Source organism: Aquila chrysaetos, chromosome 17 (assembly GCF_900496995.4).
Source record: "Aquila chrysaetos chrysaetos chromosome 17, bAquChr1.4, whole genome shotgun sequence".
NCBI classification, from domain to species: Eukaryota; Metazoa; Chordata; class Aves; order Accipitriformes; family Accipitridae; genus Aquila; species Aquila chrysaetos.
This window is the reverse complement of record NC_044020.1, coordinates 25,189,166-25,210,940: the sequence shown is the minus strand read 5'-3', so window position 1 is coordinate 25,210,940 and position 21,775 is coordinate 25,189,166. Positions and strand designations below refer to the sequence as shown.

The following is a 21,775-nucleotide window of genomic DNA, read 5'->3' as shown; positions in this document are numbered from 1 at the left end:
TGTAACAAGCTGCCTACAGGCTGGAAAGGTATGAGTTTGCACAGCTTAGCTTATATAAATTGAACAGCAAGTGCCAGCAAACTGCAGCCATACGAGAGAGCCCGAAAGGTTTGAAGTGTTGCAGAACAAAGCTACTTTTATGATTTATACACTTGCCAGACAACCATCAAATTCTTTGCTGAAACTGGAGCTTCCCTGGTAGCACCACGAGGGCTGGCTGGCCTGCGAGGAATTCTTGGCATCGGAGCAGCTGTCCCAGAGTGGTACAAAGGGCTTTGCCAGTGTGAGATGGAGCTATCAATAGGATGTCTATCAGGGCAGGCAACAAATGGGCCGCCGGTTTTGGCTTCGTCTGCCTCACCAGCCCCAGTGCGTGTGATACACGGTGGTAACAACCCCCTAGACAACTGTCATAACATTTCTGGGCAAGGTGCGGTAGCCAGTGAATGGCCCCCGGGCTTCATAACGAGCTCTCGATCGTCTGCTGCCCCTGCGCTTCTGTTCTCCTGCGTGCCCAGCGAGGAGGCCCTTCGTAGCCTTTCTGAGGTACCGTTTCCTCCTGGGTGAAATGGAGATGATAGAATTTAATTACTTTATAGCCAGATGAAGCATCTTTATAAAGGCAACAGGAAAGGGGAGGACTCCTGAGATTTTGCCTGTTGAGTGAGCTTTGGCCGCCATGCCCACCTGGGTGTACGGCTTAAAGGTAGGGGCTCGTGCATCAGTGCTTCCCTGGAGGTGGGTAAAAAATACTAGTTAGAGCCTTCAGCCCAATGTCTCTTTGCTAGTGCTAAGCTTGTATGCACTGAGACATTATTTATTTAGAGAACAGCTCTTATTGCTGCTGTTTTGCCAGAAAACATCCTCTGGTTTCCGCTGGCCTCTGAGCCTGCAGCATTAGAGATTATTTTCCACATTTGTTTGCACATTGCTTTCATTAATGCTTCCAGCAGAAGTCTGTGGGCACTAAAGCGAGGAGACAGGGCACAAAATCAATGGCAGGCAGGCAGAAGGATGTGGCATGTGAAAGCCCTGCAGGAATGTGTTTGAATATCACCATAGAAAAGTTTTTGGAGGTTTCGCAATGGTTGTAATGGTACACAGCCATCGCGGGGGCTATCCCATTAGCTACTGTGGGTTGACTGTTCGGATGAAGGTATTTCACCTAAAGTAAGGAGGCTGTGTCTGCTTGAAAAGTTTTACAGGGTGGGACTCCAATTTCAGGCTGACTGTATCCAGGGATCTCCTGTACCCAACAGTCACCAGAGAGCACCACACAATGATATATAAATAGCTAATTTTACTTTGGGCATGAGCTTTGGTAAGCCTGGCCAGTTCCTTCCTCAAGCTTTTCCTTACAAAGTGCATGTCATCTGGGATTTCTGTATCAGCTGGAACGACTTATTTTGCAGGAGTGTGATGGTGATGATGCTCTGTAGTGGATAGGGGAGAGGGGGAAAGCCGTGCCAGAACAGAAACATGTCAGGTTATTTTGGTATGGGGTGAAGTGGGGGACTGGTCCCATTGAAATAACGGGTTTTGGCTCAGACTCCCAGTGCGTCTATTTTCTCGGGTGAGGCAAAGAGGGAGGCCAGTTAACACACGGTGAAAGAACTGGTCCTTCCCATTGGGGGCCATTGGTTTTGCCCTGCTCACCCTGTTTATTCGCAGGCAGCTGACTTGTCTTCTGCTTGGCTTTCTCTTCCCCCAGCTAATGCAGACTGGCCATCTCTCCCATTTAAACAGAATCCAGCAGTATTTTGATGCCAGGGAAAATACCAAAATGTTGCTCTGAAAGCCACAAAGGGTTCAATTATTTCCTGGAGACGATATGAAGCCTATTGAATTGCAAGAGATGGTTATCGTCTCTTACTTGTGGAGGAAAAGGGCTGGGAGTGAGTGGAATAGATATCATTGTGTAGGCAGCTTTTGCCTATGAAAGTCACCCAGCTCAGTTCATAAAATTAGGTTAAGCACGAACTGCAAGAAGGGAAAAGGAGGACTGAAAATCTTGGCACTTTCTTACCCTCATCTCTTCTCCTCCTTTGCGCTGGGCTTGGGCTCCAGGGCCTGACGGCTGTGTAAAAGGGGAGCACGCTCGGCTCTGGAGAGCGGGAGAGGCAGGGATGTCTCCTGTAGTCCTCCTCTCCACTGCTCCTCCTGGAAACCAGCAGCCTTTCAGTAGGGCAAGATGTGTTGACTGCAGGGATGAGAGGGAGCTAATTAGCTGTCTGGGTGTTTTATTAGGTGGACAAGAAATGGCTTTTCTGGGAGAACAAGAGAGGAGAGCACTAAGAAGTCATTTTATGCCACTTTTTTTTTTTAGCCCACCTGCTTATTTTCCATAAGAGCTGTCATTTTCTGATGATGGGAAACAGGAGATGTGTCTGGGAGACCATCGGGGAACAAGTTTACATAGCATGGCTTATACTGATGTGCCTGGTAGTAAACAGGAGGCATGTGGAAGCATGTGTGCATAATGCCTGTTGTACCAGACTGCCTTTGTGTGGGATTTCAAAATAGTTCAGAGACTTAATTGTGGTAAAAAAAAAGTAATCTTTGGTGCGTGGTATGGAGGAGCTGGGAGAAAGTGCGATCTGCTCTTTGAGACAGCCTCCTTAGCAAAGGCTTGGGAAGGAGAGTTCCATCAGTTAAAGCACCTGCATTTTGGCCATTCAAAGTAGTTTCCCTCCTAGCAACTCAGGTTTTATGTATGGCATTTGTACAGTCAGCCAAAAATAGCATTTGTTAGGTAGCCCAGTAGCAGTGTCTGGTACAAAGAAACTGTAGCTTCTACAAAGAAGCCCAGATAAGAAACAGCTGATTCCAGAAGCATTGCCTGAGATATAGCCCTTAATCCTATTACAGCAGGCAGTGGCCTCTCCAGGTCTCTTTCAGTTTGCTGCTGTTTTGTATTTTAAACTGGCGGGATTTTCAGCTTGCTGCATGGGAAGACACCTTTCTTTTTTAAGGAAGGAGGGGGAAAACTGACTTACGTGGTATGTGCATGTAGGTACTTCTGTGTTGCAGCAGCTGTTGTGGTCACAGCAGGGTTAAGGAGAAAGAGGAAGGTTCCTTTGTGTGCCAATAGGTGGGGATTGGAGCTCATTTTTCAAATTAAGAGTAACTAAGGAGAGAAAGCAATACCCTGATAAAGAGTCCAGTATGGTGGGAGAGTCCAAGAACAAGAGATGCTGGCTTGGCTCGGCCTCAAGGAGTAGTTCTCGCAGAGGAATGCGTGCAGGGATGGAAAACAAAGCACGCCTCTGCTCCCAGCGTGCCTCCGAGGTCCGGAGAACCGCCCAGAGCAGTCACTGTCCCGACCCAGAGGGGATGAAGCACTGATACCGAAAGGGCTGGCTGCCACCCTTTCCCTCCGTCACTTTTAGCATGGCCCCAGTCCTGCAGAGAAGCCCTCAGCTTTACTATTCCGAAATCAGTGGCATCAGGTAATCCTGGCAATGTCAGCCCAGAGGGGAGGTGTTTACCCAAAGCAGATGTGTGTGTGTCCTAGCCTGACCCTTGGTGAATATTGTAAGATGGTATTTTTCTTGCCATACTCCCAGCACAGTGTGTGCAGGGAAGCAATACAATGCTTGCGCAGACTCCCTGCTGAGCTTGGCCACCAGACTGTAAGTCCATTGAGGTGTCCGTGGTCACACCGAATAGGACCGGGTGCTGTCTCTAGGGTGCCAGGCTGAGACCTTCCTCCCGGTCCAGAGTGGTCTGGTAAGATCCCTTCGTGTGTTATTTTGACCATCCACTGGACATGGGTCTTCAGGAGCAGCCCCAGGCTCTGGAGGTAGCTTTAGGCAGAACTGTAGTCCCACCAAAACCAGTAGACTCTTCTGGCTATGTGGATGCATGTGCTTCTCTGTCTTGAAAGCTTATAACACAAAATCTCGAATTGTAGGCATTTGTGTAAAGCCAGTATTTTGAGTTGATCCATCAGTCTGTTTTAGATTAGCTAGAGCTAGCTCTAAGCGCAAGCTTTCCTCCCCAGTCAGATCCAGTTCCATGGATGTTTTGGTGTGAGAGCCCCACAAGTGTCTGGAGCTGCACTGTGGATTGTTAGTGGCAGTTTTAGGCTTGGGATGTAGCTTTAAGCATTTTGTTGTACACCAAAAGAAGCAGGGCATTTCTTGATTATGGAGATGTCCATTCTCCATTTATCTTCCTCCTTCAAGGCTTAATACAGCAAAGGCTGAAAATGTATCAGTTGGTCTTCCCGCTGCCTACCTCCCCACCCGCACTTCCTCCAGCTATTTGCTTTAAGTTATTTGCTCAGGATTTGTTTTCCCTCTGACTTTACAAGTTTGCCTTGCACAGCAAAAAACCTGCTATTTTGTTCTCTCTGGTATTTGGCAGGAAAACAAAAAGAACACAAAGAAGAAAAGGATAATCATTGTTTTTTTTCCTGATGATTTAACACACAAGTGTTCTTTTTAGTGCTACTGTTGCTGCTGTGTTAAAGCATCTTCTTTTCTTAGGCACGCCAAGAGCGACTGCGGAGAGAAGAAAACAGGGTGTCTCTTAACTGTGCTTTCCTGGGGCTGGCAGTGGGCTCTAAGCTGAGACCTGCCCATCCGCCTGGTGCTTGCTAGCAAGGCTCCCTCACATGTTATTTTGATCCAGGTGATGGAGTTGGACAGAGCGGCTTTTGTGCAGGGATTTGCAAAACTCGTCTCTTTGCTGTTCTATTCCAGTGGAAGTTGAAACAGGTGTGCTGGAGCCACTGTACTCCTTGCATTTTTGTCTTTTTTGTGGTTCATGTTCCCGTGCATTATTTTATTTTATGACACTCCTTATTTCAGGTTGGGGGTAACCTTCCTCTCCTCAGGACGTACGAAACGGTTGATGAAAGATCCCCGGTGGCTTCTTCCAAATAACCGGGCAAGGACTGGTTTGACAGCAGCGTTGGTAGTTGGCTCAGGAGTGTGTCTGAGCAGTTTGAGCCTCTAATTTGGGATGCATACCTTCTGGTTTCGGCCATGAGACTAGCCTCTCTCATGATATTTTTGTTTTCTTCTTCCACCACCAGCTGAGAACAGGTGATGCACAGGGCACACTGAACGGGAAGGCAATCCAGCAAGGCCAGTGGGATGAACTCTCCTACGGGAGTCTTCTGAGGGCCAGAAGGAAGAAGCCTGGGGGTACAGGCTATTTTCTCGCCTTTCTTTCTCTAGTGCTCTCAGTCATTCCCTGCCCCCTCCTGCTTGCATGAGAGAAAACGAAGAGTCCCTCACCTTCCTCATACTGCACAGCGGGTGGAAGAGGCTTGCTCCCAGAATGAAAGAAGAAGCAGGAAGAGGAAAATAAACAGCTGAGTCATTAGTGCAAAAAAAAAAACCTTCAGGAAAGGGGACGACTGGAAGGGGCTGGCCATGAAACTTCAAGAGAAACCACAAATACGGCAGTGGACGTTTACAAAGGCAGTCCCTCTCCCTCTGCGGAGAAAGGGCTACAATGGCTCCCACAGAGGACACGGAGGGTACCAGGCAGCCCTTGCCCAGGGACAGTGGCAGCATTCAGCGGGTTCCAGCTGCTGAGAAATATGTGGAAATTACATGCTGTAAGTCAGTCAGCTAAATAAACAAGGCGGAAAAATGGCTGAGTCAGAAAAAGTGGACTATTAAGTTCAAATGCGTTATTAATTGGAAAACTGCTTAACACAGCTGGAGATCCTATGGGCATGGGTAAACGAAAATATGATGATGAGAGAACCAATTAAAGCACTAATTAGTCCTTCTAGGAAGTTGTCCAGGTCCATTAATGATAACCCTTAATTGTAAGCTATGGAACAGACAACTTATCTGTATTGCTGCTGCTGCCTTGAGCATGTCCTCTGTGTGTGTGTGTGTGTGTGTCTTGCTTTTTTGTGTCTATACAGAAATCATCAACTTAAGAAACTGCACACTTACCAGTGGCAAGTGCTGGTCAACGAAAAATTAGAATCTTGCTCTTCCGACTACCCCGTGGGTAGTTCACCGAAGATTTATGTTCTGGGATAGAAATTATGCAGGACCATTTTCTGAAAGGAAGGACTACCAATTTTTCCCTCTCATTCCCACAGCAGCAGAAATAAAGCAGCAGTGCTGGAGCTGAAACCGTTTGCGAGAGCTAAGCATTAAGTATTAATAACCAAGTAATTATCGTACCAATAACTATAATGAAAAACACAAGGTAGTGTTTCCAGAAGATTATGCTTTGCAGAGATGGAAAGAGGTTTCCTGCAGTCCATTGCGCTGCCTGTACAGAATATAGTTTCGAGGCTGAGGGATTCAACAATTACTGAACTGGACGTTCACTTGATCTTGGCCTCTGCAGCTCTGCCTTCACCAATAAAAGCAACTGTGGAATTAGTAGGGTGAGGGAAAACGCCCATGTGCTTGCAAATAAGAACGCTGGCCTCCTCAATTTCTATGTATGTGGAGCTGTTTTTCTGTTCAAGTGCATCGAGAAGAAACCTTCACATGTTTGTGTCTTGGACTGTAAGCGCCCCCTGAAAATAACAGTTTTTCAAGGTGTAGTAAATCTGAATGAGTATGTGCAAAGGGTCGCTTCTCCTTCTGCTCAGAGACAATAAAACATGTACAACAAACAGAAACATTATCAGGATGCCAGAAGCCTTCTTGTAGGTGAAAATTATCTCAGACCATCATGTTGGCCTTCTGTGTTTTCCCAAATCTCAGATTCCTAAGTTTTCTCTGAAACACTAAGTTTTATACTCCAGAAACAAATACAGTTTTAGGTTCCCATCCAAGTTGCTGGGCAGATTTTCATTAGTGTATGAACTAAATGGCGTGTGGACCTTTGCATACACCCATTTAGTTTGCAAACTCCAGGGCAGGCAAGCGGCACCTTGCTTTTAATAGCTATACTGGCTGGAGTCCTACTGTGAGGAAATGAAAGGAATGCTCTGTTCATCGAATGACCAAGGCTTATTTCCTTCTTTCCATGACTGTACAGTTGGACCTCTAGGTCCTTCTGATGCGTGAGCCCCAGCTAAACTGCACCACGTGTGCTTCAGTAGCTAGTTACTGAGTAGGACAGTCCTGATGGGCTTGTAATAACAGCCTTGCCTGGGAACAACAGCTCCTCTTTTTGCTTTGCTCTGCATCCACGTGCAAGGGTGCTAGACTCCCTATTCTAAACTTCCAGTCGAAACCAGGTGGGATAAGTCATCTCTCGAGAAGCATCTGCCTGCCACTGGTGACTAAGACTGAGTGCTTAATTTAGAGCAGATGCCCAGCTTTTAAATAGATGGCTCAAATTAGGTGAGGCAAATCCCACCCACAGGGAAAGTTTCTGATCAGCTGAAGCTCGTGCAGGACTATGGAAATGTGTGTTAAATTTTCCATTGTTGAGATTTAAAAAACTGTTGGGAAAATCAAATACCAAATAACTGTATAAATTATAATAGCCTGAAACAACCTTGCAAACCACTGGCTCATGGAACAAAACATGATCTTACAGCTCTTGTGTGGTGGAGATTCCTCTATTTGCTTTCCTTTCAAGATGCAGCTGCAATAACAAGGCATATGTGATTTTAATGTGACACCATAATCTGTCAACCCTGAGAACTAGGGAGCAGGCCCATATAAGATAACTAGCTCAACCTCACAATGATAAACATGTCAAGATACAAAAATCAGTTCTTCCCTTACAAATGAGAGAAAGATGTCATGTAATTGGAGATGTCATGCTATGCTGGGATGAGCAACATTCCCACAATTAATCATACCAGATACATTATGTAGTAGTTGTTGCTTGAAGACAAAGGAGGAATAAATACTCATGTAAACATGCCAAATACGAACTCTCCACAGATGTTGATTGCTGTTCTGTATTTAGCATGAAGCACATCAGTACGTGGAAGATATGCTCTACACCCAAGCAGAATGATAGCTCGGAAAAGGGCTTATGACTCTGTGTGGAGGCTGCAGGTAATGTGGCTGGTGCCTTTTCTAGGGTCCTTAGGAAACTGGATGTTAGGAGCTCCCCTATTGACAGCAAAGGAAAACTTGCCATTTTCATGAATTAGGACTGCACTGGGGCCCTGGTGAACAAGAGATGTTTGGCTGACGATACAGTGGCTTAGAAACTGAAGGCGAGTTCAAAAGTTCCTAACAACACTTCCAAACAAGAACTTTGTGAATACAATGCAAAAGCGACCATGCATATTTGCTGGAATAAAAAACCAAATTAGCTTCAAGCTGGGTTTGTGATTCCTCCCTGACTTGTATGTTTACTTTTCATTAATATTGATTCCTTCTGACCTTCAAGTGCCTCTTCTTCATTGTACATGCTCCACAGTGACTAGCTTACTGGCAATAATATTAATAGCAACAGAAAATGTTAACAATAGAGACTACTTGCATGGAGAAATGTCACCTTGTGAATAAAGATTTTTTTTTTTTCATCAGAAAACCTCATTTGGGGACCAAAAATGATATACTGTGTGACCTTATATATAGTGAAGCTGACTGGTATTGCATGAATTTTGATATCATAACAAATGGCTGACAAGCAGTGCAGAGACATATGATCCATCCTGAAAACAGCTCAGACATGAGATTGATATATAAGATTAGGAAGCCATAACCTCTAGGTGACCCATATGGAAATAAGAGCCAGGCTAAATTCAATGAGTAAAATGCTTGCTTAGGTCTAGCCAAAATGAAGAGGTTTTTACATTGATTTAATTCTTGCCTTTGACTTTTTCACTGCTTCTCTTTGATTTCCTCGTCAGCAGCAAAGTTTCCATTCCCATCACCAGCAGTGATTTGGGAGCGTGGTTGGAGAGCGCTTCTGAAGACACTTCTCCCTTGGCATCTGCCAGGGTTTCTGTAGCTGTGCTGATGCCTTCCAGTCCTTGGCCTGGGTTTACTTCAGCTGTGTCCCTCTGGCCTCATGGGAGAGACAGCTAGGCAATGGCAAAGGTCTCCTCCTCCTCTGTTTCTGAAGTACCTATTCCACGAAGGGATGCGGTGCCTTCAGGAGCCGACGTTCTCCCCTAGGTGTAATCAGAACCGAGAGATCCAGCCTCCCGTGCTAGACACACCGCATACTTGGAGTTACATGTAATATATCCAGGCCTCGATGTTCCTTTGCTAATTGATTTCTGCTCCACGGGCTAGCCTGTTCAGTAAGCGAAATTCTCCTAGAAGGAAAAAATGCCTTTCGCTCTATGTTTTCCATGGGGAGCTCTTGTAGAATAAGGAGTGTGGAACAGCTTACTCCGAAATAGCTGTGCCAGGAGTCCTTCCGCCCTTCTTCCCAGGGTGAAATTTGTTTTTGTTTTTGTTTTAGTACTATGGAAAAAATCCTCTTTCTATAAGAAGCAGCTAAACACAGAAATCTTTTACAGTCCCCTCACAAAGCTGTAATAAAATTTGCATGAGAGAAGAATTTGTGCTTGTTTATTTGGTGCCCTTTATACCCCCTATTGCCTAGAGCTAGCACATCTGACAGCAATGATGGGCTGTGGATATGGGAATAGCAGTTCTGTGAAATCTTCCCCAAAACGACAGTACTTGTGGTCTGATTTGTAAATACAAATGCCACGGTGTGGCATCCATGGCATAGAAACTGACTCCAGGATTTTGAAAAATTGAGGCTTAAGGTTAGACCTGCGTTGAACATGGAAATCCATATTAGGTGTGATTTTTTGGAAAGTGTCAAGCCAGGAGACAAAGTGTGATGGATGCCCAACTTCCTCGGGCTCCTCGGAAGAATCCTCGCCCTCGGCTGCGAGAGCAGCTACTGTGAGCTCCGAGCATTTAAAAATCATATCGCTAAAGATGTGGGTGGAGGGCTGAGATTTTCCAGAGCCTTTAAGAAGTGTTCTACTAGGCACTTGGATTCCTGTGTTATTAAGATGCTTTTGAAGCTTTTACCCAGGAGAGACTAACTTTAGGCACCCACTTTTGAGAATCTTAGCCAGAGGGAAAACAAACCACTGATAAAAGTTAGACAGAGTCTGTGTTTTGGAAATCTTCCCACAGTTATTTACACATCTGTGTATTATCTTGTATTGGTCACTGGTTTTTATATGTGTATGTGTGGTTTGTTTGGTTTTTTTTACAGTGCACCTACCACAAACCTCAATTCAAATACAACCCAAACAACCAGGCAGTCGCTAGCATGTCGGGACCCTATCCAGGGTGCATGTTCTGTAGAGGATGAGCACATACAATTTAAGCAACAGTCTCCTGATGCACAGATGCACAATAGGCTGTCAAATGTTACCTGGCTCAGTTCTCATCGCGTGGCAAGTTCACAGCTGCTCTTTGAATATTGAAGGTGATGTGGTGAGTGCTCAGTAACAGACACCGAAGCCAGCGAAGAAATCTGCTATTGCAGAAAAACTTGACTTTGACCTTTCCCCATAACTAAGCTTCTTTTTTTTTTTTTTTTCCTTACTTTACATTCTTTTAAGAATTGTGAGGCCCCAGAGACTTGAGGGAGAATTCATACAGCTCAGGTCATTTTGCCAGTCTGTGCAGCCGTTCAGTCAGTAATAAACACTCTAGCAGGGCAATGATTATTAGAATAGTAGGGGGCATTCTAGCCAGCAAGCCACATGAAAATGATAGACAGTTGCTGAAATCAAGAGAACTACAAAGCAAAGGAACAAAAGCATAAGTAAGTGAATCATTAGGCTGGGCTCAGAGACGTGACATACCAAGTGCTGTGCCTCCTATAAATTTGGTGAGTTGATGATTTACCATAGCACGGCTTTTCAGTAAAGAAAATGAAAACTTCAGGAGGGCTCTTCAGTTCCAAGAAACAGCACCAAGAGAAACATACCCTTTGTGTCACAACAGCTGACTTGGTATTAAAAGCATTGATACCAGTGAATGAGGCTGGAAGAGGCTTCAGACTCTCTCATTCCTATTAGGGTTTAAAAGCACTAGTGCCAGATCCTGCAGTTCTTACTCAAGCAAAGCTCCCATTGATGTGTTCTTAATCTGGAAAAAGTCAACATGGATATTTATGGAGCTGTAGTGCCTAGGGGCTCTAATAAAAACTGTGCTAGACATTGTACCTATATTTAGTAGCAGCCAGTTCATGTCTCATAGAACTTGTGGTCTGCATAGACAAGACTGATAAAGCAGATATGGGGTAGGAATTGCTGTTAGTCCTGTTTTACAGCTGGGAAGTGAAGGTTAGAGATTGCAGGGGGATTTTCAAAGCCACATAGTGATGTTGGGTATTTATTTCCCATGCATTTTAAAGGGAATTGGACATACAGATGCCTTGGTTGTGTTGAAAGGCTCAGCCAAACACAGGCATCCCAGTTTTGGCGGTATGACGGGAAGTCTGTGACGGATGTATAATTAGTTTAGATCTAGACATTCCAGGCCAGTCTGCTACGCCAAGAACGTCCATTTTTGGAGAGACTTTGCCTCAAGTTAGGGCTGCAGAATTCCGACCTACGGACAATGGCTGCCATCAACGTATGGCTATAAAACCAAATAGGTAGGAAACAGAGAGAGAGGGAAATGGGAACCCACAGAATCCTGATTACTCTGAAACCTCCTTTGTCTTTGGTGCATGTGGCTGCCCCTTCTTGCATTTTGTGGAAGCCACCTGAAACCCACCAAACCTTGACTGCACCGCAACTGGATACCTAAGCCCAGGCTGGTTAGCTGTAGAGAACGCCTTCAAGTGAAATTTGGCAGCTGTGCCTGGAGCATCTAGGTCCATAGAAACCTAACCTGTCACAGGAATTTCCAGGCCAATGGCAACCACCATGTCTTGGAAAGAGACCAACAAGGCAGAGAAAAGAGCTTGGAAAACTGGAAAGGGTTCAGAAAAAAGCTCACCAAATGATCTGAAGCCTAGGAATCTGTCTTAGGTTGAGAGTCGTCAGAAGCTCCATGTATTTTACTCAAGGAAAGACTGCAAAGTGATTTAGTAGAAACATCAGTATGGGCAGTGACTTTTGGAAAGAAGCAAGGTGATTTTTTCGTAATTTATCTGACTGCTACCTGTGAGATTCTGTGACTGAAAAGTGCCCCTGGACAAATTTGGGCACAAAATCTTATTTATTTTGCGAAAGATTAGTTTCACCACTAAACCAGCAGATTCTCCATCACTGAAAGATTTGACAGCAAACCTGAAGCTTTTCTCAAAGCTGTGGCCTTAGCCAGACAGAAGTGTTCAGTTTGATCCAGGAGTTACTTTGTGAGGAGCAAAGGACAAGAGTGAGGCAAGACGGTCGCTGCACTTTTTAACTCAGAAGCTGGGAAAGTCAAATAGAAAAAAGAATTTTATCAGATACTGCCTTAAAAATTCCTGTAGTATTTCTTTAAGGTTGCATATTTCTTGTCCTCATACAAAAGACTTCTTGGATCGGAGCTCTTGCAGCCTCTTGCAAATTTATTAGCCAGCCATTTCAGGCTAATGAAATCAGTCAACGTAATGGATACAACGCATACCTAAATATAATCAAATTAAGAATGCAGGCTCTCTCCTAACTTTGGATGAGATCTGGAGAGGCCCCAAACAGGATTGTCTAATGTATTTGAGGTCACCGTGGGGCCCGATTTTCAGAAGCACTTACTGTGTGGCCATCACTCTCGTGCTATTTGTGTCCCAGCACAGGTCAGCATCCCCTGCGCTGTGCTCCTTGGGAAAGGTGGTCTCATTCCTGGTCCTAAGCCCTCAAAAAAACGGTCCCATGATTTGCAGATGCTCTTTCCCAACAGGATTCAGCTCTTAACAGAAATGTTGTGACTTAAGTCTGCCGGTACTGAGTTTGCTCTTACTTGAGTTTCCACACTGGAAGCACTAGGTCTTTAAAGACTCACTCATTTCTAGTTCTAGCTTAAACAGAAGTTTGTTTATATGTGAGTATTATATTTTAAAAAATCAGATAAAAATAACAGCAGAATAACAGTAATAATAAAAGTCTGAGTTAGCAAAACAAGGGGATCAGATGCATGAGTGAAAATAATGAATGACACCAGCTTGTGAATACAGAGCCACTGTACTTCTATTTTACTCTGCATTTCACTGCTCCAAAAATGCCCCCTGTCTTTAGTGGACAAGCCCTCGATCCTATAAAAATGAAAAGACTGTAACTTGTCCTTTTAATGCCTTTTTTTTCCCCTCTCCTAATGGATCATCTGGAAGATAGAAGGGCAGAGGTTTAATGCGGGGGGAGAGGGGAAAAAACCCAGCATCTCCCAAAATACCCATCCAGCACCCCATGAATATCGAGGGACAAGCAGGGACGCCGTGCGCCGTCAGCTGCTGGGTTCCCCTCCGCCTGCCTCCTCCCCACCTGTTCCCAGGCCCCTCTGCAAGTGTGAGATGGGATTTCAGCGAGCGGAGTCCTGGGGGGGGCGAGCCGGGGGGGGCCAGGAGGCAGAGCATGGCTGGCCGGGCTGACACATCCAGGATGAAATGTCCAGGTGCAGGGAGCAGGAACAAAAAAAAAAAAAAAAAAAAGAAAAAAAAAAAGAAGAAGAAAATAAAAGGCTCATGCGTGCATGCACACAAATCAATAAAAAGTGTAATGCATCTTTCTTTAATTAAATCCCACCCTTGAATTCGCTGGGCAGCCCCGGCCGGCGGCGACCTCTGCTCCCCTCCGGTTTGTTGACTGGCACAGCTGTTAGTAAATCACCTGCTGGTGCGGCTCTCTGGGGCTTTAAAGGTCATCTGTCAGCGGCTGCTGGGGAGAGATAAAGAAGAAAAACAGAACCAAAAGTCTAAAAAAAAAAAAAAAAAAAAAAAAAGCACTTTATGAAAGCCAAGCCGTTTGAGCACTCTGCGTCCAACCTTTCCACTGTTTACCTTGCTGGCACCTGGGGGTGGAGGGGCTGTTTTTATTCATCCAATTCCCCTTTCTCTTGTCTATGCATTTTTCCAAGTTTCCAGCTACTTCTATAATCCTTCTGTTTTAAGCTTTTCTTTCCTGCAGGGGAATCCATAACCCCGCTTCAACAGCTCTGCTGAGTCCCCGAGAGCCACACACGTGTCCCTGTGGGAGAGGGCGATGTTGCTTGGGTGGGGGGAGCAGAGGACCCCCCATCCCGGCACCCCTTTCCCCGCTCCCCTGCCCCCCCGGCGCCGTGCCCTGACGTGGCCGGGCGTGCAGGACGGCAGTGGTGGGAAGGACACAGAGTGCATTTCGCCGTCGTCTCGGGCTTTGGCTGGTAGGAGCTGCGGTCAGGAGAGGTCTGGAGGATGCCCCCGTGTCCCCTGCTTCACTTGGGAGCTGCTTTTAAGCTGCGGGGCTCTCCCTGTTGGTGCCCACCTGAGTCACGCTGCGGCTGCATCGCAGCCATGCCCGTGCTGTGTACCCCACTGATCTGGAGCCGTACCCTGACGTCCCAGCTTGACCGCCTTCCTTCTTCACCACCATGGACTTGGCAGGTGACCGGGACTCTTGGCTGAACGCGCTCTGCTGGTCTTGCTTGAGTCCTGTGGGACTACGTGGGTGAGAGCATGGCCTCTGCCGACCTCGTTATCGCTCCCCCCGGGCATCTCCCCTCCTCACACAGAGCAGCCGGCCCTCATAACCCCTCGCTCCCTGCTCCAGGTTACTGTAGGAGAAGCCAGAAGAAGCTGTGCAACCTCAGCCTGCTGTTTCATTTCCAGTGACCTGTGGCTCCAGGGCCCCGGTGCTTCTCCAAACCAGTCATGTAGATAAGGACTGCCCATTGAAAGCCAAACACATGACTTCACCCAAACTGGAGAGTGGGTTGGGTGGAGGGGGGAGTACATGGAGAAGCTCTGTCCCAGGACATGAAAAAACATGATTGTCGTAGGTGATTCCTTGTCACAAACCACTCCTTCAGCTATTTATGCTTGAAGGGGTAAGCTGGTTTTATGCCTATTCAACAGTTCCGCTGTCACCTTAATTTTCAGCTTCATGCAAAATGCTGTTGGTGAAAATGATGTTATTTTTACAAAATGGGTACATGGGAAAGGCCCAGATAATTTGGGAGCTTTTTTCCTGCCTGATAATTACTGACATATTTTCAATAATTTACCATTTTAATTCAGCACTGAACATGCAGCAACCTTCTCAGACTTTGATCCCAAGTCAGGCAGAATGTGCAGGTTCTGGTGCAATTTCAATTTTTTTGCATTGGGTTCATTCATACATTAAACTCAAAGGGAAGCTTAGGGATCTGAGAACCCACTCAAAGCAATGCCACTTGCAAAATTGATTGCAGTCATTGCACACCTCCATCATGTCTGTCTCTGTTTGTTTCCAAACACATGCATTTTCTGTGGAATAAAAACTACTCTCTGCCATTGCAATATATGGGTTTTGCAGGCCACTGGAAAATTTTGACTCTAATTCAGAGCTCCAGTAAGGTTAGTGAAACTAGGTCTTCTTTCAACCTACCAACTGTTTATTCAGACACATGGTAAGAGACATCAAGCCAAATTCATTTGTGGTGTAAGTCTATTGTCTCCATTAGATTCGTACCTGCATTGAATTTAGCCTGCTTTGACCACAGACCCATCAAGTACATAACCCCTCAGTGGTCTGTGCCTCTGCAGCAGTTTTCATTCTTGTCCCTAACGCTCTTCCTTGAAAACCCTGTGGAGAGGAATGACTATAGGCTGTCAGCTGCAGCCCTTTGGACTAGAGCTTGGTTGATGCTGACGTTTATTGCTATTGCTTTCCTAATGCAATAGCCTTCCTAATCTGGAAGACTGGCTTAACTGGACTGTTGTGTGGGGAATAACATGATAACAAAGAGGAGAGGAAGCATCAGGGCAGTAAAAGAGACATACATGGCCCTGAGGATGGGGACTTTGTTGGTCTGTTACTGCACTCTGCCAGACTCTGACCAAAGCAGTAGCCTCCTGGGAGTTGACCGACGGGGTTGGTGGAATCCAAGAGTGATGACACTCATGGTGTAGCCAAACTGAAGAATTTGGTGCAGTATTGATGTGTCACAGGAGCTGTCCCTAGCTCTTCTTGGCCTCCTGACCTGCTATCAAACAAAGAGAAACTTGTACTTACAGTACCAACCATTAGAAGTAGAAAGGAGAAAAAAAATCAGTAGTTGGCAAAATCATTTGTTTAGCTTGGAAGAAATGAGCTGTTTAGTGTTTCAGAAAGGGGAAAATTCTCAGCAAAGAAAACAAAAAGAATGAGGACACTGCATCAGGCAATTGCTCTTCTGTTGCAGGAATAGTGCACGGGTACTTCCCCTTCCCCCACATCTTGATGATATAAACGCCAGCCCCTCCAGCACAAACATTAAGCTACGTGAAGGGCCCTACAGACTAGGCATGGGATGGATCTCTCTCTGCATCAGAAATGGTAAGGATTTCTCTCCATGAGAAGGACTGGGGTCATTTGGATCAAAACTCAGAAGCTACTTGCAAAGTCTCCCAAGTCACCAAACTTCAGGAGCGGATTAGCTTCACGCTACACTGTAGGACGATGACAAAGGGCAAGCTGTAGGCAGAGAGGAACCAACACACTGCCTTTGCCTGCTCTCATATCACCTGCGGTGTCAGAGATGACTAACTATGAGCTGGGTGAGCCGTAACAAAATCATAGCCCACCTGACAAAGCAGAGGCCAGGAGACGTGGTAAGACCCCGCTCCTGTCCCTTCTGCTGCTCAAGGACTCTGAATGTCTTGGCAGCAAGTGGTACTTATGGACATCCAGCGCTGCGCTTATCCTGCTGTAAGCATTTCCATCTCTCAGGGCATGCTTTATTGAGCATTCCTTTTGTCTTTTGGCAAAGAAAACAGCCTCTTAGACCTTTTTGGTGAGGGTTGTCTATAACCTGTGAGTTGGCCAGAGGCTGCTTCATTTGAAACACCGGGGACTTTGCTTCTCTGTAGCTTGGTCCTTAGGTAAAGTAGGTGAAAAATGCTACTAGGCTATTTGGCTATGTTTAGGCTCTCCTAACAACAGACATGACAACCCAAGGTACACGGCAGTAAAGAAGAAAAGCTGCATTGTAGCTATGCATAAGAAGTACTCGACAGGTATTTTTGAAATGTGAATTTTCTTTCCCCTCTAAGGCTGAGGTAAGTCTCAGGCAAATGCTCAGCAGACATTGCTCTTGAAAATTATGATTCTTTGGTTAAACAAAGAACAACCTTTGCCAGTCTGATTGGACAGACGAGCTACAGCAGTTACATTAATCACAGAGTTCAAAAATCCCCTTCCCTTCAGCGCTCTCATGGAGTTGGTCCCTTCCCCGCAGCTCCACCCACCCCAGGGGGAGATCAAATAACATCACGAAGATGAGTTAAAATTCTGTTCACAAACCCACATGTACCAAATCCAAACCCTGAGACGAATGGGTGCTCAGCCAGGAATCTAAGCAGAGACATTGTACTTTTACAGAGTCATTTGGGAGCCACTGTAAACCATAATAAGGGCTAAACACAACATAGTAAGTATTTTGGCAAAACAGCTCATTGTAGGGAAGGCGTTCTTTGCCGGTTTACTCTTTCGCGTCTGACAGACACTGTTTACGTATGACGGGGAGAGAGCAGGAGAGAGCAGGAGAGAGCAGATGCACATCCCCAGCATCAATAACATGAATATAATCCAGTGCTCAGGGTTCCCTGGAGGTTAGAAAAGCATGTGGTATGCAGTGGGAAAAAGGATGATGACCATTAACAGGAGATTCAAAAAGTTAGTTAGACTTTTTTCTCTCTTTCAGTGTTTAATATTTCCAGCTACTTTGACTGTCTCTTAACTAAGAGGTTGCTTTAACTAAGAGAAGAGGTTGCTCTTCAGGCAGGCTGAGAGGAACTCAAACCTTTTCCTACCAGGGAGGTAGAACAGTACCACCGTGTTGAGTTTTGCTGTCTGGGTTCTGCCCGAGCTAGAAATGATGCCTGAGAGAGATCTCCACCTGCGCTCTTCACCATGCTTTTCCTGGGCCATTACAATGATTTTAGCATGTGCTCCTTCAGAATACTAAAGAATGCAATTTTGATGACTGAGATTCTTCACCCGATGGCATTTTAGTCCCTAAAACATGCTTTTCATTTTAGACACATTGTTCAGACTGTTCAGAAAAGTGCTGAATGAGCCCTGCCATTTAAGGCTCCATGAGCTACAGCACATCCTAAATATATTTATGAGTGCAGACCCTTCAGGGCTTAGGTTTGAAACATCAGCAAGACGAGAAAACCGCTTGAGGTACTGAGAAGAGGCACCAAAAGAATCCTGCTCATTCTCCATACCCAGTGAGCTGGGAGCTTAGTCATCGCCCTACAGAGGGGAGAGGGACTTCCAGCACAGGCTCCTCTGGTGATGCCAGGGCAAGGCAGGTGGATGGAAAACCTCCAGGGCCACTAAATGGACCCATTTCTGAAATGGACAGTGGTGGCTGGAGAGTCTTTTCTCACTTCTTACTCTCCAGAGATGGAGAGAGTGTTCCAGATGAGGCAGCAGATTTCTGATCTGTGACCCATATCGGCTGTTTTGGGGGCACAGTTACCTTTCCTCAGGCATGAAAGCCCCCAGCTGATGAAAGCTGAACTTCTTATCTCCCTCACTGCTGCAGCCTTATCATACAGAGGACTTTAATCCCACACTTCACTTCAGAAATATCGTCATTAAAGATCTGGCTATACATTTTGAGATAAGATTGGTTCACGATAATATTACTGACTATGTAATTATGGAAATGAGAAAATAACCCCCTCAGGCTTTATTTAATGACTTCTGAGCATCTTGCATCATCATAGGCAGACATCAGGCTTCAGGATGCCATGCATTATTAAAAGGAATGTGGAAAATCTTGTTTTGGTTGGTGTCGATGTCTCTAGTAAGGGAGGACACCATGTATCTTCACAGTGAAATTGAATCGGGTAGAAAAACGTGATCTTTTTAAAAATAAATAGCTAATCTTTACTTGATCTCCTGTACTTCTGTCTTTTGATGCATTGGTAAACCGCATTCCTGACAGCCACCCTTGCTGATACCGTGGCCTTGAGAGACCTTGGCCGCCTGGTCTATGCCTCTGTTCCGAATCAAAAGACAATGTGGGACCGTTGCAGACCTGGCTGCACAGTGCAGATAGATAACTTCATTGAACCATGTTAATTCATGGTATTATTACTATTTTACTGATGCGAGAAGAGTTGCTGTAGGAATGAGCTTGCTGAACGTACTCTTTGGTCAGCAGTTAGGTGTGTGATGTGTGTGCTGGACTCCCATCATGGAGAAATAATGAACATCAGTGCACTAATGTTAGTAGAAATGGAGATGAAAACACACAAATGGACTTCCCCGGGAATACTTTCTGTAATTTTGCCTCATGTTAGAGCCACTGGTGAGAGGGAACACTCGATATCACACCCATTTTTACAAAGGGTAGTAAGGAGGACCCTGAGAACTGCTGACCAGTCAGCCTCACCTTAGTGCCCAGCAAGATCATGGAACAGATCCTCCTGGAAGTTATGTTGAAGCATACGGAGGACAAGGAGGTGATTAGAGGCAGCCAGCGCAGCTTCACCAAGGGCAAATCATGCCTGACTAATCTAGTGCCCTTCTACAATGGAGTGACTGCATCAGTTGGGCAAGAGCAAAAGATGTAATCTACCTGGACTTCTGTAAGGCCTTTGATAGGCTCCCCCCATAACATTCTTACCTCTAAATTGGAGAGATATGAATGGAATATTAGAAGGATAAGGAATTGACTGGATGGTTGCATCCAAAGAGTTTCAGTTAACAGCTCCATGTTGAAATGGAAACCAGTGACAAGTGATGTCCCTCAAGGGTCTGTACTGGGACCAATGCTATTTAACAACATCTTCATTAATGAAATGATTGAGTGCACCCTTAGCAAGTCTGCAGATGACACCAAGCTGAGTGGTGCAGTTGATACGCTTCAGGGCAGGGATGCCATCCAGAGGGACTGTTACAGGCTTAAGGAGTGGGCCCATGTGAAACTCATGAAGTTCAACAAGGCCAAGTGCAAGGTCCTGCAGCTGGATAGGGCAATCCCCCACATCAGTACTGACTGGGTGATGAATTGATTGAGAGCAGCCCTGTGGAGAAGGACCTGCGGTTACTGGTGGATGTAAAATTGGAGATGATTCTATAATTCTATGATTCTATGAGAGGAAATGGCCTCAAGTTGCACCAGGGGAGGTTTAGATTGGATATTAGGAAAAATTTCTTTACTGAAAGGGTTGTCAGGCATTGGAACAGGCTGCCCAGGGAAGTGGTGGGGTCACCATCCCTGGAGGTGCTCAAAAAATGTGTAGGTGTGGCACTTCAGGACATGGTTTAGTGGGCATGGTTGATGGTTGGACTTGATGATCTTAAAGGTCTTTTCCAAACTAAACAATTCTATGATTCTATGAGCAATGTGTGCTTGCAGCCCAGAAAGCCAATCATATCCTAGGTAGCATAAAAAGAAGCATGGCTAGTAGGTCAAGGGAGGTGATTCTCCCCCTCTACTCTACTTTTGTGAGACCCCACCTGGAGCACTGCATCGAGCTCTGGGCCCCCCAGTCCAAGAAAGACATGGACTAGAGTGGGTCCAGAGGAGGCCACAAAAATGGTCAGAGGGCTGGAACACCTCTCCTGTGAAGAAAGGCTGAGAGAGTTGGGGTTGTTCAGCCTGGGGAAGTCCTCTGGGAGACCTCATTGTGGCCTTGCAATATATAAAGGGGGCTTATAAGAAAGATGGGGACAGACTTTTTACCAGGGCCTGCAGTGACAGCACAAGGGACGATGGTTTTAAACTGAAAGAGGGTAGATTTAGATTGTCTCTAAGGAAGTTGTGGGTGCCCCATCATTGGAAGTGTTCAAGGTCAGGTTGGACAGGGCTTTGCACAGCCTGATGTAGTGAAAGATGTCTGTGCCTATGGCAGGGATGTTGGACTAGAAGATCTTTAAAGGTCCCTTCTAACCCAAACCATTCTATGGTTCTACGATACTCACAATATTCAGAAAGATAATGCACATACATTTAAATTCTTTCCAATCACATGCGAGAATTATGGCAAGTTTCCCTTAGAAGAACTCTTCCAGAAGACACTGTTGGTGGTATTTCATCCAACAGATCCATACTGCAGTTAGCAAAGTTTGCAAAACCTGCCATAGTGCACCTGATGGTTTTCTGATACTGTTCCTTGACGGGCTAGATCATATCATGACTTCATAGGACTTGTATTGCAAGAGAACTCCTCAGGATTTTGGAGTTTCCTGAAGGTCATCTCTATGCTTCTTCCCTGCTCTTTCCATTTCACTGTTGCTACATACTCAGTGACCTACCTCTGATGCTGGTACTGCCTGTGTAGTGGATGGTAAGGCCTGACAAAAACACGTCGAGTAGAAGCCAGTTCTTGCCTTGAGAAATCATAGCTTGCTGCTGAATGTTTGCTGATCGCACACCTTGGCAGAGGGGCACTCAAAATACTTATGACATGCAAATGTATTAATATGCAGTCTGTTCACTGTGCAAAACCATCTCTGCTCAGAAGAAGGGTCAGGGAGTATTACCAGACAGTCGCATCAGTGTTACTCCTGGATACTTTTACCCCTGGGCAATCAGAAAGATTTTGCTAGATATCAACTCTTGTCCTAGCTGTGGGTGTGGAGATTTGCTTAAGTAAGGCTAAGCTATGTTGCTTTTATTTTTTTACCATTAATCTCACGATAAGGTGTGAAAATGGGTGTCTCCCACCAATCTTCTTCCTTCCTCACTGCAATTTGTTCAGGCCACACCCTTACCTCTCCGTCGTGGCAATAGTGATGGTCGCCGGCACGTGTTGCTGGTGCCGTCTGAACGCGTTACGCCACATG

General features: G+C 45.6%; 1 long non-coding RNA gene across 1 annotated transcript; it reads left to right on the top strand.

Moving 5' to 3' along the window:
- Nucleotides 1–814: 814 nt before the first annotated feature.
- On the top strand, nucleotides 815–9,389 carry LOC115352831. Its single transcript, XR_003927277.2, has 3 exons — nucleotides 815–4,721; nucleotides 4,815–4,916; nucleotides 5,047–9,389. It is a non-coding gene; the product is annotated as an uncharacterized LOC115352831 (long non-coding RNA).
- The last annotated feature ends 12,386 nt before the right edge of the window (nucleotides 9,390–21,775 follow it).